This window comes from Otolemur garnettii, unplaced genomic scaffold, assembly GCF_000181295.1.
Source record: "Otolemur garnettii isolate 467f Iridium unplaced genomic scaffold, OtoGar3 scaffold00072, whole genome shotgun sequence".
NCBI lineage: Eukaryota > Metazoa > Chordata > Mammalia > Primates > Galagidae > Otolemur > Otolemur garnettii.
The window spans coordinates 7595859-7613685 of record NW_003852467.1 but is presented as its reverse complement, the minus strand read 5'-3'; the positions used below and the strand labels follow the sequence as shown (position 1 = coordinate 7613685).

Genomic DNA, 17827 nt, shown 5'->3' with positions numbered 1-17827 from the left:
CTTATAGACAACATAACTGACATCATGTACTTTTGAGATGTTTTGGACCTCAGGAATAATTATTCCTCCTAAAAGAAAATGTGGCTGGGGAGATTATAGAGATTGTTTGAACTTTCTTGCTTGTCTTCTTTCACCTTCTAAGAGGGGCTCAAGAAATTCACCAAGTGCAATCTTGAGACAATATATTTCTTCAGACCACATCTAATCCCTTTACCCTTTTAGTTACACTGAGATGTTGGAACAGTGTTTAACTACAAGTGTATGAGTAGGTTTGAATGGGAATGCGAGATTGTAACTTTGTGTGTGTATGTGCACCTCCTTTCCCAACTTTCTACCAAGAGTATCTCCACTTTTCACAAGATGGCACCGAAGGTGAAGAAGGAAGCTCCTTCCCAAAGCCAAAGCCAAAGCAAAGGTACTGAAGGCCAAGAAGGCAGTGCTAAAAGGCATCCACAGCCACAAAAAAATGAAGACTCATATATCACCCCCTTTCCAGCAGCTGAAGACACTGTGGCTCTGGAGGCAGCCCAAATGTCCTCAGAAGAGTGTCCCCAGGAGAAACCAGGTTGACCACTATGCCATCATCAAGTTCCCCCGACCACTGAGTCTGCCATGAAGAAGACAGAAGACAACAACACACTTGTGTTCATTGTGAACATCAAAGCCAACAAGCACCAGATCAAACAGGCTGTGAAGAAGCTCTATGACATTGATGTGGCCAACATCAATACCCTGATCAAGCCTGATGGTGAAAAGAAGGTATATTTTTGACTGGCTCCTGATGACAATGCTTTGGATGTTGTCAACAAAATTAGGATCATATAAATCAAGTCGAGCCGGCTAATTCTAAATATATAATTTTTCACAATAAGGAAAATAGTATCTCCAGTTTCATCAGATTCTCAAAAGGATTCAAGACCCCCAAAAGTTTATAAAGCATTGGTTCATAGGTTTGAAAATACTGGCTCATATATGCTTCTTGGATCCAAACCTACTGCACTTTCTCTAAATCTTGATTTCTTTTTTCTCTCTCTCTGAGTCATCTATTCTCTTTATTTGCTTATCACATTCATTGCTGGATCCTCTTTCTCTCTCTATTTTTTTCTCTAGGTAATATGAATTTATTACTTGATATCTTCCAATATGTTCAGTTTCTCTGGGAATCCAAATACAAAATCTTAAATAAATGGACAATTCCAAACATGTGGGAAGGCCTTCAAAAGACTACTAAGTTGTTAAACCCATCTTGTATTACTCACATATTTGACTCCGGGAGACCAAAGACACAAAAATGACTCACATCTAATGGCAGAATCCCATGGAAAACATAACACCACATTTACCTTAAATATAATATAATATTTTGATCAAGAAAGTTAGATACAAAAATACTATGTGGCTTCATTGCAATAATTATAGAAAAATTATTGGTTCACAAAAATTGTTTCCATGAATTTGGTATTCGAAGAAAAGTGAACAAAAAATGTTCCTGGTGTGGGTGACGTCTATGGCTCAAAGGGGTAGGGGGCCGGCCCCATATGCCGGAGATGGCGGGTTAAAACCCAGCCCTGGCCAAAACCTGCAAAAAAAAAAGTTTTTTTTTTAATGTTCCTGGTGGTTCTTCTACTTCAAATCATTATGTGAGAGATGTCCATGCATCTGAGCCAAATACGTATATTTTTGTTTTCTGGAATTGCTGAACACAAGATTCAAAACAATAAGTAGAAAACCACAGTGACCAAGTTCACAACATTTAGAAAACCCCAGCTCAAGGGGAGAAAACCAAACAATGGACCAAATAACATCTACTGTATAATCTTGTTTCCTGTTAAAATTCCATTATCACAAGATGATGATGCTCTGTTCACAAATGGACAGCACACAATCAAATTCACCATAAAGTATCATTCTCGAACAATGAGAAAATGGTATAGTTTAGTGACCAATCTCCTTTTAAAAAAATCTACTTATTTGTCTCAGTTGTTTATACCTACCTTTGAATATGACCCAAAGAAATATTTCAACTAAAATTTCTTCCCATGATTTCTGCCATTTACTTAAGGTAAATCAAGAGATTTTGCCATAAACTACTGCATGAAAATCATTCATTTATTCACTATTTTTGTACTGAATATCTATTACATATTTATCAATATGCTAGAATATGGACATGCAACATGAGTTAAAACCAGTTTCTGCCTTAAGTATCTCCCACAGTCTAGTAGGAGAGACACTCTATGAATAAACAAAGATAAATACAAAAAAAAAAAATTCTTTCCTACTCTTCTCTCACACTATGTCCTGTTCTGACACCAGATGTATGGGGGGTTTTCCCACAACACATAAAGCAAGAAATCAATTCTGCAGTGGTATCCTCCAATTCTAACACTATCTACCTGTAAAAAGCATCTGATCCCAAAAGCTGAGAGTTCAGTTCTGTAAGACTGTCTCCCACTTCCAATCGCAATCATAAACCCCAGATTATTTTACCTATGCTTCTGACTGATTGGCTATAAATTGGGGTTCCCACAACCCTTTCCTTGGGTTTGATTAATTTGCTAGAGCAGCTCACAGAACTCAGGGAAATAGTTGCATTTACCTGTTTATTATAAAGGATATTACAAAATATACGAATGGAAAAGATACACAGGGCAAGGCACGTGGGAAGGGGCTTAGAGCTTCCATGCCTTCTCCAGGTGCACCACCCTCCAAGAACCTCCATGCCTTTAGCTATCCGGAAACTCCCAGAACTTGCTCTCTTTGTGTTTTATGGAAACATTATTACAAAGGTATGATTGATTAGATCAGTGCTCCTGGTGATCAACTTGGCCTCCAGCCGGTCTCCCTATCAGGTTGGGGAATGGGCCTGAAAGTAACAACCATCTAATCCGGCTTTGATGTTTCCAATGACCAGCCCTACCTAAGAAAGGCCAGCCCACAGTTGACTCATTAGCATACAAAAAGACACATATCACTTTGAAGATTCTGAGGATTTTAGAAGTTTTATACCCTGGAAGCAGGAAGATGAAGACCAGATGTATATTTCACAATATCTGTTACAATATATTTCACATATCTGTTACCAAAGCATAGATGGGGCAAAGGGAGTCATCTTAATGATATATAAACAATGACATCTTTGGTATTCTCTGAGAATATCTCCACCACCAGTGGAGTTAACCACGCCCTTCTGAGCGTGCAAATATCCGTGCATACCTCTATTATAACATTTTTAACTCAGAACAAGACTCTTTAACACTTTAGTTTTCCTCCATTTGATTGTAGGGTATTTGTGTACAATTTATCTTAACTGAACACTGTCTGGCACAGAATACACTTTAAAGAATGAGAGATGAACAGCCATTTTTTATAATAATAAAAATGGTAAAGTTAATTCTTAATACATAATTACTATGTGGCAGGTATCACCGTAAGCTTTTCACCTACAGAGTACCTCGTAACTTTTACAACAATCCTGTGAGTTGAGATTAAATCATATGCATGTTACAGATGAAAAACTGAAGATAAGAAATGTGTAAACACTTGCCCAAAATTCAACATATGAGTCCATGTACTCTGGCTGAAGAGTTATTACACTTATGCACCACACTTTGTGATACTGTTGTATTTAAAGCTGAGGTCAATATAAAATTGCTTATAATTTATTATTGATTTGATCTGTTGAAGAATATTGAGGAGATCCTATACCAAAACAATAACTAATAGTTATTGACAATACATGTGACAAGATTTATGGTGCTTTTAAACTACAGATGAGTAAATTCTCACAAAAGCCTTATAAAATAGGTATTATTATTATCCCTACTTTATCAAACTTAGAGAGGTTACATAATTTCTCAAGAATACCCAACAATTAACTAATAAGCTAAACTTCAAACTCAGAGCTATGTGCCGCCAAGACTTGGACATTTAACCACCACATTCTGCTGCTGGGAAAGGAACTACCACGTAGGTATCAGCATTTAATTTTGCTTTCAGTAGAAGACTCTATATTGAGAAAGATAAACACTCTTATGAGTCACCAAAGAGACCTTTTCCATTACTATAAATTGTAAAACCATGATAATGGAAAGAGTATAAAAAGTATTTAATACTGCAGAAAAAAACTTATTTACCAATGTATATAGTTTCTCCATTCCTCCGTCTCTCTATCTTCCCTACACTTTGTTTATGTGTTGAATAATTAATTGACCATTCAGACACCTAATATTTAGTGAAATCATATCGTATTTCAAGTATTGAGTAATTATTGGAAAACTGAGCATTGTAACGATTAGTTATTGTCTCCATATGAATGCATAGGCTTAGTCACAGTCAAAATCCCAACCTTTTTGTATGTTATAATTGACAAGTTAATTCTAAAATTTGCTATACGTACAAATGATGTACTTGTAAATGGCCAAGATACTTAACAACAGTGGGAGGGCTTGACCCACCCAATGTCAAGACTTGACTTTAAAAAAAAAAAACAGATTTTGAAGGAAAAAAAAGAAAGACTTGACTTCAAGTTTCCATAACCAAGTATGATTGTGTCACAAGAATAGACAAACAGACCTCCAGAACCTATTCTGGGCAAGTGGCTGATCTAAATATGAATAAGCCAACAAAGCTTCTATCTTCTAGATCTAGGAGTAGGGAAGTTTTTCTTTTTCTTTTGAGACATAGTCTCAAAATAACTATGGTGTCATAGCTCACAGCAACCTCAAACTCCTAGACTCAAGTGATTCTCTTGCTTCAGCCTCACAAGTAGTTAGGACTACAGGCACCCGTCACGATGTCTGGCTGTTTTTAGAGATGGAGTCTCGCTCTTGCTCAGGCTGGTGTTGAACCTATGAGCTCAAGCAATCCACCAGCCTCAACCTCCCAGATTGCTAGGATTACAGGCATAAGCCACTTAGCCCGGCCAAAATTTTTCTTCAATGATGAAAAGTTACTCACAGGGAAAAAGATAAGTTTGACTACATTAAAACTGAGAAGTTGTTTTCAGCAAATGACACCATTAAGAGTGAAAAGTGAGAAAGGATGTTTGCAATACTGTATTTAACATATGATTCATATCCAAAATCCACAAAGAGCTTTTCTAGATCAACATGGAAGAGATAATCCAGTGTAAAAAATAGGTGGGACAACTCGAACAGTCACATCATAAAAAGAGACATCCAAATAGCTGATAAACATGATTAAAGCTCAATATTAGTCACCAGAGAAATGCAAACTAAAACCACACTAAAATGCCACCACACACACTCACCAGAAGAGTTAAAACTTAAAAGACTTACAGATACCAGAGGTCGGAGAGGGTGAAGAGCCACTGGGATGCCTGTCTGCTGCCGAGGGGAATTCCAGATGGGGCAACCACTTTGGAGATCAGCTGAGCAGTATCTCGCTGGGTCTTCTTCCATCACCTAGGCTGGAGTACAGTAGCATAATCACTGTAACCTCCAACTCCTGGGCTTCTGCAATCCTCCCACCTCCCAAATCAAGGGGATCCCAGGAGTGAGCCACCACATCAGGTCTCTTCCAGTTTTCATACTACAAATCACACTTCCTTGTTTTTTGCATTAGCTGCAATTTCACAAGGATGTTGAGACACAAAGGACCATCCATGGTATAAACTTGGTTTCATTGCTTTTTAATAGTTTTAATAATTTCTCACTTAACTGGCTGTTGGTCTGACTGCCACCTTCAGCATCACCTGGGAATATTAGAAATGCAGGCTCTCGGGTCCTGCGGATGGACTCAGAAGCCACATCGTATATGCCATTCCTCAGGTAATTTGTGTGCCCTCTGCAGTTTAAGGAGCACTCATCTAGGGGCTGTCACTGTGCCTGCAGGATTCTATCAAAAATTCTGGCATCTATTGATCCCTAAAAAAAAAAAAAAGATTCCTCCTTCTTTTTGTGTGGTTATCATGCATTTTAGTCCTAATTCTGGACCAGCCCCCTATCCTAGAATGGGGGCCACCTCACCATCCCCAAGCTGCTGGGCACTTGCTTCCTCACTCCTGTCTCTCCAGCCCCCTGGAGAAAGGGCTCCCATGTCAGGGCTGTGACACCACATAGGCTACCCAGACAGCACCTGACTGGATTTGAGCTGTGGGTCTTTTACGGCGCAGCCAGGGGCCCATTTCCGCTTCTCTACAGGCAGGTTTGACTCTTGTTCAAATGAAGGGTTTTCAAAACTAAAGCTAACTGGCCTGGGGCACCAGGAGTCTGACACAAGGGCAGCCCTGTGCAGCTGCCTGGATCGGCCCCCGGATCGGGATGGCCATTGCTGAATGAGAGCCCACTGATCCTCCAGCTGTGGGCAGCACAGGCAGAGCCAGTGAGCAGAAGCTCGGGTCAGGCGAGGCAGAAGCTGAAAAATTCATAGAGAGAGCGGTCAGCGGAAGCCCAGCCCAGCCGCAGGAGGAGAGAGAGCAGTTTCTCAATAAGCTGCCCAGAGAAGTGGGTCCAGGGAGGAGCGGAAGGACAGCTCAGGGGAGCTGCCCCGTGTGCCAGCAGCACCGCAGAGAGGGGCGGCCAGGGAGCCCGGCAGCCCAGCTGTGGACGAGGTTGGTATTTGCTCTGGAAGTGAGCCAGGAAGTAGCCATGTCCCTGAAGTAACAACATGAAGCTCTGTTGGTGTCGCTGTCGACCAAAAGCAGTGCCCTGATTTCTGAACGTGGGGTCAGCATGAGGGGACCTGTCTCCTGGGTGGGGCGTGCGCGCGGGAACAACCAGCCAGGAGCTACTAGGCAGCGAGGAGGGGGTGGCCGGATCACCCGAAGTCCCTGGGGTAGAGATGGGGGAGCCCAGCTAGCGAGATCCTTCCAGATGGCCCTGAAGACAGCGTTGGCTCTGACCGTTTCTGAGGGATGAAGGCGAAGGCCAGAGTCCCAGGAAGATCTTGGAGGAGGCACCTAGACAATGGGCCTCAGGTGGGCCCCTGTCCCACAGTTGGTCTGGGCCGCCTCACGTCAGGGCACTGCCGGAAGCCTCACTGGGCCACCTGCGGGGGCTGAGGTCCAACCACAAGTCTGCTGGGTCCCCTCTGTAGGCAGCAGCCGGCCACCGCCAGGGCTCAAAATCCACAGAAAAGGTCTGGCCATCTGGTTACTCCTGGGCACGCGGGCGTCCCCACAGGAGCCACAGCCTCAGGGGAAGTAGAGTGCCTCCCCCACGTAGATGACCCAGCTGGTGGACACGAAGACCTGGAAGAGCAGCCTGAACAGAACCAGTGAGCGAGCCTTCCTCTGGGCCTCCTTAGCCGCGCAGCTCGCCCCTGCCCAGGGCTGCACGGGTCTCGTGGGAGTACACGATGGCGATGAGCCCAGTCAGCTGACAGGAGCAGAGGGTGGCCAGCACCGACTCCACCGTGTAGCCCTGGGGCAGTGGCCTGTGCTCCACCGTCGGGCCGGAGGGGCTGCAGGCCAGCCACCGGGCTGCTGTACACGGGAGGTGGACGGCGAGCTCCTTGGGGCACCGCGCCCCAGCGGGCGGTGGTGGGAAGGCTGTGGCCAAGTATTGTGTAATTAAGAACTTTTGTTCTTTTTTGTTCTTTTGTGTAAGAACTTTTAGGGGTTGGGTGTGGCAGCTCACGCCTGTATTCCTACTTCTCTGGGAGGCTGAGGGAGACGGATCATCTGAACTCACTGTTCGAGACCAACCTGAGCCAGAGCGAGATCTGGCCTCTAAAAATAGCCGGGCGTTGTGGCGGGCACCTGTAGCCCCTGCTACTTGTGAGGCTGAAGCAAGAGAATCGCTTAAGCCCAGGAGTTTGAGGTTGCTGTGAGCTGTGACGCTTCAGCACTCTAGAGGGCGACAAAGTGAGACCCTGTCTCAAAAAAAAGCGGGGGGCAGCACCCATGGCTCAAAGAGTATGGCACCGGCCCCCATAAACTGTGTGTGGTGGGTTCAAGCCCAGCCCCAGCCAAAACTGCAAAAAAAAAAAAAGAAAAGAAAAGAATAAAGTTGTCTTTGGGCTAAGAAAAATTTAATAATACTTGAGAAATCCCCAATATTAAGCAAATTGTCTTTAACCACTTTCCACATGCTATGCTAAGTAGGGGTATTAAAAATTACTTCCACCTTACTTTGGAGTGATCACCAACACCACTGATAAATGGACTTTGTTTGTTCAAGAAAGTGGCCTTAGACTTTTTCATTTTTACCCTTATCTTTAAACACTTACATAAGTGATGTATTTAAAGGATACAACGTGTTACTGGCATTTTCCATAAGATTCTTCAGTCTCTGTTAACCACATGATTAGGAGAACATTAAAATACGAGAGCATAAAAGTTCTCCCCTGAAACACCAAACATTATAAAAGCAATAGAAAAAAATGTACTAAGAAATATCACCCAGGGAATGATCACTTGGGAGTCTATGGTAGTAGCATCAGCAAGGGGCTGTCATGAACTCTGGCCATGTCAAGTATTGCAAAGACCTTTCCTGCATCAGGAAGAATAATAGGAAAGCCACTTCACTACAAGTAAAAGACGTAGACACTGAGAATTGTATTTTATTTAGAGCCTCACTTCACCACTGGGTTCTGTAAGGGAAAAAAGTATGCATAAATAATCAAAAGACACCTTGTTTGGTAAGATCAAATTCAGGATATTTTTTCTTTTCTTTTTTTTTTTTCTTTCTGGTAGCTATAGGTACATTCTAACTTTCAAGTGAATTATGCAATTCCAATTCAACTCTTAAATCAAGAGACTCTGTTTAAGGTGTTTTATTTTAAAATGTATATAGAGAAAAAATCCTCTAACAGGTTACCTAAAAACAGGTTGATTCTTATCCTAGTTTATACAGAGCTGAAATATCCTTTGGGCAGCAAACATTTCTCCCGCCTTGCTGTATGCATTATGTTCAGAACTTGTCTTCATCAGTGCTTTTACCTGAGGGGTTGTGGTTGGTGTGAGAGTCTGGGCTTGCTGGAGAGGTTCACATTCTAGTTAGGTAATATAGAATGCTCATATTTGTTCTTCCTCATTGTCTCCTATTCATGTGTCCTTTTAATAGACATTCATGCAGCGTTGAGGCTGTAAACCTCCTATCCAGATGGCAGACCACTCTTTGAAGGAATATTTTCAAAGGTCCCTGCCCAACTGACAACAGTTTATTTCTTCCTAACGTGCTTATTCGTGCCATAGAGCAATAGGAGGTACCTAATTTGGACACTTTGGACTTGGCAATTCATGTATAATTGTTGGCTTATTGAGCCAGTGGTATTTTCACTTTTATGACTAAACCCACTTTATACTCTTGCTGATGAGTTCTCTGGTACCTAAACATAAGCCAAAATTCCTTCCATGTTCATTGGTGATTATTCACAGACAGAAATTCCTCATGCTTTCTCATACATAACACGAACAAGAAACAACTAAACAATGGATAAGCAACTCCTGCACTGCCAATCTCTATTTTTATTGAAAATACGTATGTTTATGTTACATATGGGGTATACTTAGAGAAGTGCATGTCATAAGTGTGTATCAGTGAAACTTTATAACGTGAACATACCTCTTTAACCAACATTCATATTAAGATACAGACTGTTACCTAGAAACCTCACTTGTACCACTTGTAATCATAATCTCCCTTCCTGGGATAACCACCACCCTGACTTCTCACTTCATTTATTAGTATCACTAGATTTGAACTTCACAGACATACAAAAAATTCAACGTGTACTCTTCTGTGTCAGAATTCATTTACTCATCATTTTGATTGTGATGTTTGCCTTTGCACTTGTGAGTAGTTACAGTTTGTTTGTTCACACTGCTCTATAATATTCCATTGGGAGACTGGTCGGTATTACAAATACAGCGTCTATGTGTGAATGTTCTTGTCTGTGTCTTTTGATACACATGCCTTTTGACCTGGCTCCCTCTTGATATAATTAGAAAGAAAATTATGAAGTAAAGTCAAAGTGCCCAACTGAAAAATATAAGCCCATGACTCCACTGGTAATTTGAGACTTGCAATGTGACTAATTATATTTTGAACATAAACAACTCCCTCTGCCACACTGCTTTCCCTCAGCAACCCAAACTCATTGAGTAACTTAGCAAAATGGCCCCAAGACACTCCTGTTCTCATTTGAAAATCAACCAAATTGCGGTTAGGGATGAAAGCAAAACTTAGGATAAATATATGCAAGTTTAAAGCCATATAGAACAGCACAGCCAAAAACACTCATTAAAATTACTCATGGACAAAAGAGATTTGCACTAATTAAAATGCCTAGTCACTGTAGAGTGGGCTAAGAGAGATTGACTTAGTACCAAATAGCTTCATTTTATGGCTTGACTTCAAACTTTTGAAATATTTTCAGTTAAGGAAATGGAAGAAAGATGAAAAGGAAAACCTCATAGGGAAACAGATAAAATATCACAGACCTAAGGAAATCCATTATCATCACTATGGCAGCTTTTTCTATCACATTTATGAATTTGGGCAATTTTTATTGCACTTGTTGTGAAGGGACAATTGAGCAGGTGCCATTTTATGAGGTAGTAATTCTGTAGTGATTCCCAAGTGGAGGATTCACACATAAGGGTCAATTATTACGAGTCTAATAGAAATGCTGTGATTGGGAAAAATGCAAAATAGCATTAATCTCCCCATTGCTCCCTTGAGCAGAATTCAGCTGTCAATTTTAGTCCTGAGGAGCTTGGAGACCACCAACATGGCCAGAAGGATTTCAGATCTGCTGCATCAAGGACAGAATGAGCCGAATATTTTTAATGTAACTTTGAAGAACCAGCTCCCAATTTTAAAATTGTAAGAATGTATAAAGGAAAAAAAGATTAAATATGATTTTCATCATTAAAATATAGACTAGATGTTTCAGCATATTATCCTGAGACTTTAACCTTCAAGTTCAAAATCATTCCTAGTTAAAACCCCATGTCTTGATTCTTTGGCTTCTATTTGAGTGTTGATATGACAAGTCATAGGGGATTTCACTCAGTTGATATAAGATTTATATTCTTATTTCTCATGAAAATCAGAACAACCATAAATCCTTCTAAAAACTAAAACAATAAATGTGAAATACTTAGCACCACATTACACGTTTGGTACTCATTAAGGTTCAATTTCACCTAGCATATTTTTATATGATATTCACATATAGCAACATTTGCCACATACAGATGGGGCTGTAGCTATGAGGAGAAAAGAAAGAAAGGTGGAAGGAGAATAATATTTGTTGATCATCTATTATGTGTGAGGTAACAAGTTCAATATTTTATATGTAATAGCTTATTTAATCCTTTCAATAATGCCTCAATGTATGATTTGCTAAGCTCTCTACACATCAGAAAGTTGAGGTTCCTGGAAGTTAAACATTTTTGACCAAGTTTATCCCCTAGTGAAGGATGGATTCACTAATCAGAGATGTATGCCTGCCCATGATATTTTCCACTATACCACCTGGCCTTCTCATTTTAAGGACTGATTTTTCTGGTAGGTAAGATCCTAAAGTTTAGATGAATCCAGCTACCTACCATTACCTGATGTTTGACAAGGCAATTAAAAACATTGAGTGGGAAAAAGATTCCCTATTTAACAAATGGTGCTGGGCTAACTGGCTGGTGACCTGTAGAAGACTGAAACTAGACCCACACCTTTCCCCCATTAACTGAGATAGACTCTCACTGTATTAAAGATTTAAACTTAAGACATGAAACCATAAAAATACTAGAAGAAAGTGTAGGGAAAACACTTGAAGAAATCAGCCTGGGTGAACATTTTATGAGGAGGACCCCTCGGGCAATTGAAGCAATGTCAAAAATACACTTTTGGAACCTGATCAAACTAAAAAGCTTCTGCACAGCCAAGAACACAGTAAATAAAGCAGGTAGACAGCCCTCAGAATGGAAGAAGATATTTGCTGGTTAAGTCTCAAAGGTTTAATAACCAGAATTCATAGAGAACTCAAACGTATTAGCAAGAAAAAAACAAGTGATCCCATATCAGGGTGGGCAAGGGACTTGAAAAGAAATTTCTCTAAAGAAGATAGGCACATGGCCTACAGATATATGAAAAAATGCTCACCATCCTCAACCATCAGAGAAATTAATTTGAAATTAATATGGGGGCACAAATTTTTAGGTTAAATTGCTTTCAGTTATAAGAAAAGTTCAGGTACTTAGAGAACTAAAAATAGACCTGCCATTTGATCCTGCAATTCCTTTATTAAGCATATATCCAAAAGACCAAAAACCACATTACAACAAAGATATTTGTATCAGACTCTTTATTGCAGCCCAATTCATAATTGCTAGGTCTTGGAGGAAGCCCAAGTGCCCATCGACCCACGAATGGATCAATAAATTATGGTATATGTACAGCATGGAATATTATGCAGCCATAAAGAAAGATGGAGACGTTACCTCCTTCATGTTTACATGGATGGAGCTAGAAAATATTCTTCTTAGCAAAGTATCTCAAGATTGGAAGAAAAAGTATCCAATGTACACAGCCCTATTATGAAACTAATTCTATAGCTTTCATATGAAAGTTATAACCTAATTACAGCCTAAGAGTATGGGGAGGGGGAAAGGGAAGAGAGGGAGGGAGGTGGATGGGTGGTGGGAGGGTGATTGGAAGGATCACCTCTATGGTTTATCTTACAAGGGTACAAGTGAATCTTTCTAAAAGTAGAATATAGACGTCTTGACATAACAACTAAGAAAATGACATGAAGGCTATGTTAACCAGTTTGATGAAAATATCTCAAATTCTATATCAAAATACCACACTGTACCCCATGATTGCATTGTTGCACACAGCTATGATTTAATTTTAAAAAAAAAGAAATGTTCAGGTTGTAGTTGAGCACTTCAACAAGAGGGCATGCTGAACACACTCACATTGTGCACATTAGGTGAGATCCTGCCAATCACCCTTCCTCCTCCCCTCTCCCTCCTTTCCCCTCCCCCTTGCTAGCCTATATTTGTGTTTCATCATTCATTTGGGCATGTAGTTGCTATGTATTGGTTTTATACTAGTATTGAGTACATTGGACATTTTTTTTTCCATTCTTGAGATACTTTATTAAGAATAATGTGTTTCAACTCCATCCAGGTAAACATCAAAGATGTAAAGTCTCCATCTTTTACTTTGGCTGAGTAGTTTCATGGTATACATATGCCACAGTTTGTTAGTCTATTCATGCGTTGGTGGGCATTTGAGTTGCTTCCACAACTTGGCAATTATGAATTTGAGCTGCAGTAAGCATTCTGGTGCAAATGTCTTTGTGGTAAAATGATTTTTGTTCTTCTAGGTGGTTACCTAGTAATGGAATTGTGGGATCAAATGGAAAGCTGAATTTAGGTTTCTTGAGAATTCTTCATACTTCTTTCCATAAATGTTGTATTAGTTTTTTTAATGAAATCATAACTGTGTACATTAATGCATTATGGGGTACAATGTGCTGATTTGATAAGCCTATCAAAGGTTGTATTAGTTTGCAATGCCACCAGGAGTGTAGAAATGTTCCCTTCTCTCCACACCCACACCAGCATCTGCATATTTGGGACTTTGTAATGTGGACTAATCTCACTGGAGTTAGGTGAGATCTCAGAACGGTTTTGATTTGCATTTCTCTGATGATTACAGATGATGAGCATTTTTTCATGTGTTTGTTGGCCATTCGTCTGACTGAATTTTTAATTGTTATTTGCTTTGATAAGGAGAGTAAAAACCGTTTATGTGTGCCTGGAACCATTCTTTCCCATGATAAATGGCAGATTTCAAGAATCTGGCTTCCTCATTTCTAGCTGAACCTTTATTTGAAAGGCTTTGATTATGCAAACCTGACTGGCCATGGCACAGTTCCAGGGCTGACTCACAGGGAATTTTTGCCCAGACAAGACAGCTGGGTTTCCAAGGAGTGGACTGAGATGTTAGTAACCTCAGTGTACTCTGGCTTCAGAGTACAGCTTTAGGATCTGGCTTTTCTGAATTGGTAAGCCAAAGTTCAGAAGTACCATTAGAATGAGGACGTTCTGCATGGAGGCCAGTGTCAGGAATACCTCTATGAGGTCTGACAATTAAGGTTGCAAACTCATCCTAAAAATGTGCCACATACCTCATTACTGAATATCACTATGGTCACCTTCAAAGTACCCCTTTGGTAAACTATGTACTTACTCCAGCACCTAGTCTATACTTTAAAGCACTTTTGGAATTTTTTTTTTTTTTGAAATGACCATCAGCACTATCATCATATAGGGTCTGACAACTAAGTTTGAGAACTTGCCACCAGGCACTAAATTGGCAGCACTGTACAAACAACTCAGTAAGGTTTCGTAACTTTGGTATAGCAGTGTCTCACAGCTGTGTTCATGTCCACACAAGGCAATGTCTTACTGAATGGAGTTCATGATTGTTGCATGCTTTTGCGTGCTGTATGACAGCTCTGACAGTCATTCATATGCAAAGTTCCATTCACTTCCTCCCCAGTATTCATTTTTTATTCTCCCAGGACCAGTTCTGTGTAACATTCTTCCTAATTCCTTCTACGCTATCAAGTGAAACAAGGATATTTACTGATGATGATAGTATAACTCACCATGTTTCTCAAAGATGTTTTAATCTAATGACAGATTTGCTAATATTAGAATAAGACAGTGGTTAAGACCTTGGGATTTAGAGTCAGGGAAATTTGGGCTGAGTTCTGGCTCTGCCACGTACTAACTGTACTACCTCATAAAAATTAGTTTATGTCTTTGAGTTTAGGAAACTGAATGATGCTATAAAAGCAATACCTCAGAGCCTTGCTGTGGGGATCAAATGAAATTATAATGGTATAGTGATTCAGACTGAGTGAGACTGCTTTAAAGTTGTAGCTTTTATTATTTTTAGTATTGACTATACAAAAGTCAAATTATAATGGCACCTGATGAGAACAAGTTTAAAGGGCAGAGTCTAGACTCATACCTTGTGTCTCTCCCAGGCACCACTGCTTATGAATTGTGAGACCTTGGGAATGTTACTTAACCCCCTGTGCATTTGTCTCCTCATCTGTAGATTGGGGAGAATAGCTGTCTTAAGCCATTGTAAAAATTAAATAAAATAATACATATAAAGCACTTAGGAAGAGTGTATTACATAATAAATACATAATAAAGTTCATTTACCTTTAAATCATCCCCCAGAATAAACTATATATATATGTGTGTGTGTAGTAATAGCCTTAAATAAGCTATATATATAGTAATAGCCTTTAAATAAACTATATATATATGTATTATATAGTTTATAGTTTATATATATATGCAAACTTCATCTTAATACACGCATTTTTTTTCAGACACAGACCCTCACTCTGTTGCCCAGGCTGCAGTACAGTGAGCCAATCATAACTTACTGCAGCCTTGAACTCCTAGGCCTAGGTAATGCTCCTACCTCTGTTTCCTGAGTAGCTGGGACCAGAGGTGTGCACCACCATGCCTGGGTAACTTTTTTTTTTTTTTACTTTTTATAGATATGGGGTTGCACTGTATTGCCCAGGTAGATCTTGACCTCCTGGCCTCAGCAATTTTCCCTCCTTGGCCTCCCAAAGTGCTAGGATTACAGGCATGAACAACCACACCTGTCCTAATACATCCATTATAATTTCTTAGAAAACTTTGAGGAAATATGCACGCTGATATAGAGTGACAGACCATGAAGAATTAGCCTCTAGACCAGTGGTTCTCAACCTGTGGGTCGCGACCCTTTTTTAACAATGAAAATACATTGCGGCATTAGGAAGGTTGAGAACCGCTGCTCTAGACAAACTAGAAAAATTCTGAGAACAAGATAGAGAAAAAGTATCCCCATGTTTTTCACACCACACACTTCTTTTCCACCTTGCTCTACAGGTTACTGTAGGGGATATACATTTAAGTAGACATCATTCCATTTAACTATATTTCAGGAAAAGGAAATGTTGGAAGTAGAATCAGAAATTGCTGAGCGTACCTAACCATCATGGGGATATTGTTTAAAAAAAAACAGAACCTGAATCTTCTTCACAGAGGGTCTGACTAAGTAGATATAGGTCATGCTCAAAGATCTGTATTTTCAGAAGTATGATTCTGATACCCTCCTTTGAGAATCACTAGAGTAATAGCCTTTACATGGAGTAAATTATATTTATTGAAACTCAGACTCTAAAACCAAGATCTTCTTCACTATTTTATTCTGATCTTAAAGAATACACTCAACAATTTGTGTACAAGTGTATGTGCAAGAACATTTGCTATTGATGGGTTCAAGTGTAGCAACAGTGTAAATATTCAACAATAAGGAATTCACTAAGTAAATCATCTCAGTTCTATCTATATGATGGAATGCTATGTGACCATTATTAAGACAATTTTTTACATGTTCATAATTTAATGCTAAATGAACAGAAAAGATAGTGTAGACATACACGATATCAACTGATTTTTGTCAAAAATACTATATACACAGAGGCTAATGGACATATGACAAAGTGCTATTGTGCTTAATTCTGGATAGTAGATTATGGATAATTTCACAATTTTCTTTGTGCTTTCCAGTGCCTTCAATATTAGATTATTAAGTATGAAATGTTTGATTTTCTTAACTACTAAGTTTGACAGTTGATATCTCTGACATTTCACTTTGACACTTCTTGTTTTTTTTTTTTTTCTCTTTAATTATAAAGGTACATCTTCATTCTTTTAAATGCATGTTTTGGCTTGTGATTATTTTTCAAATTTGTTTTAGAACAATTTTTGTGAAACTGTGGATAAGTCAAAAAATCAGTGTGGTTTTCAAATCTGAGTTTCATCATTGAACAGTACACCACTGCCAGCTAAAAATATCAACAAAATATTTGGCAAAGATGTGCCTGATGAAGATACAGTATGTCAGTGGTTTGAGAAGTTCTGTCCTGGTGCTTTTAACCTTGAAAATGAGCCACATTGGTGATCTGAGGCCACGGTGGATAATGATGAGCTAAAAGCTGTAGTGGAAGTGAATCCATCTCAAGTGAATTAGCAGCAAGGCTTGATGTTACTGTTCCAACAATATTGGACCATTTGAATGAAATCTGCAAGGTAAAGAAGCTGGATAGATGAGTTCTCTATGAATTAACTGAGTATCAGAAGAGAAATTGTCTTGAAGCTTGCCTTTCTTTGGTATCATGACATAAGGGTGAACCGTTTTTTTTTTCACTGTATGATGAAAAATGGATTCATTGGAGTTAGGTACTATCTCATGATGGTGTTGATTTGTATTTTCCTAATGATCAGAGACATTGAACATTCTGCCCACTTTTCAATGGAGTTGTTTCTTACCCATTTTCTTGAGTACTTGATAGATTCTGGTTATCAGTTCTTCATCAGATGTATACCATGCAAATATTTTCTCCCATTCTATGGGCTGTCTGTTTGCTTTTTTAATTGTATCCTTGGCTGTGCAGAAGCTTTTTAATTTGATCATAGCTTATTTACTGTTGGTGAGACCGAAAACTAGTATCTATATGGACAATTGTAAGATACTTCAAAGAACTTAAAGTAGACCTACCATTTGATCCAGCATTCCCACTGCTGGGTATATACACAAAGGGAAAAAAGGCATTTCATAAAAAAGACACACGTACTTGACTGTTTATAGCAGCACAATTCATAATTGCAAAGATTTGGAAACAACCCATGTGCCCACCAATACATGAATGAATTACTAAAATGTGGTATATGCATGCTATGGAGTACTACTTAGCCATAAAGGCTGTGTAATGGTGATCTAGTACCTTCTTTTAAGTGAAACATCACAGGAATGGAAAACCAAAC

The 17827-nt window shown here is 39.4% G+C and overlaps 1 pseudogene; it reads left to right on the top strand.

Moving 5' to 3' along the window:
• Positions 1-360: 360 nt before the first annotated feature.
• Positions 361-825, top strand: LOC100950624 (annotated as a pseudogene).
• Positions 826-17827: the final 17002 nt, after the last annotated feature.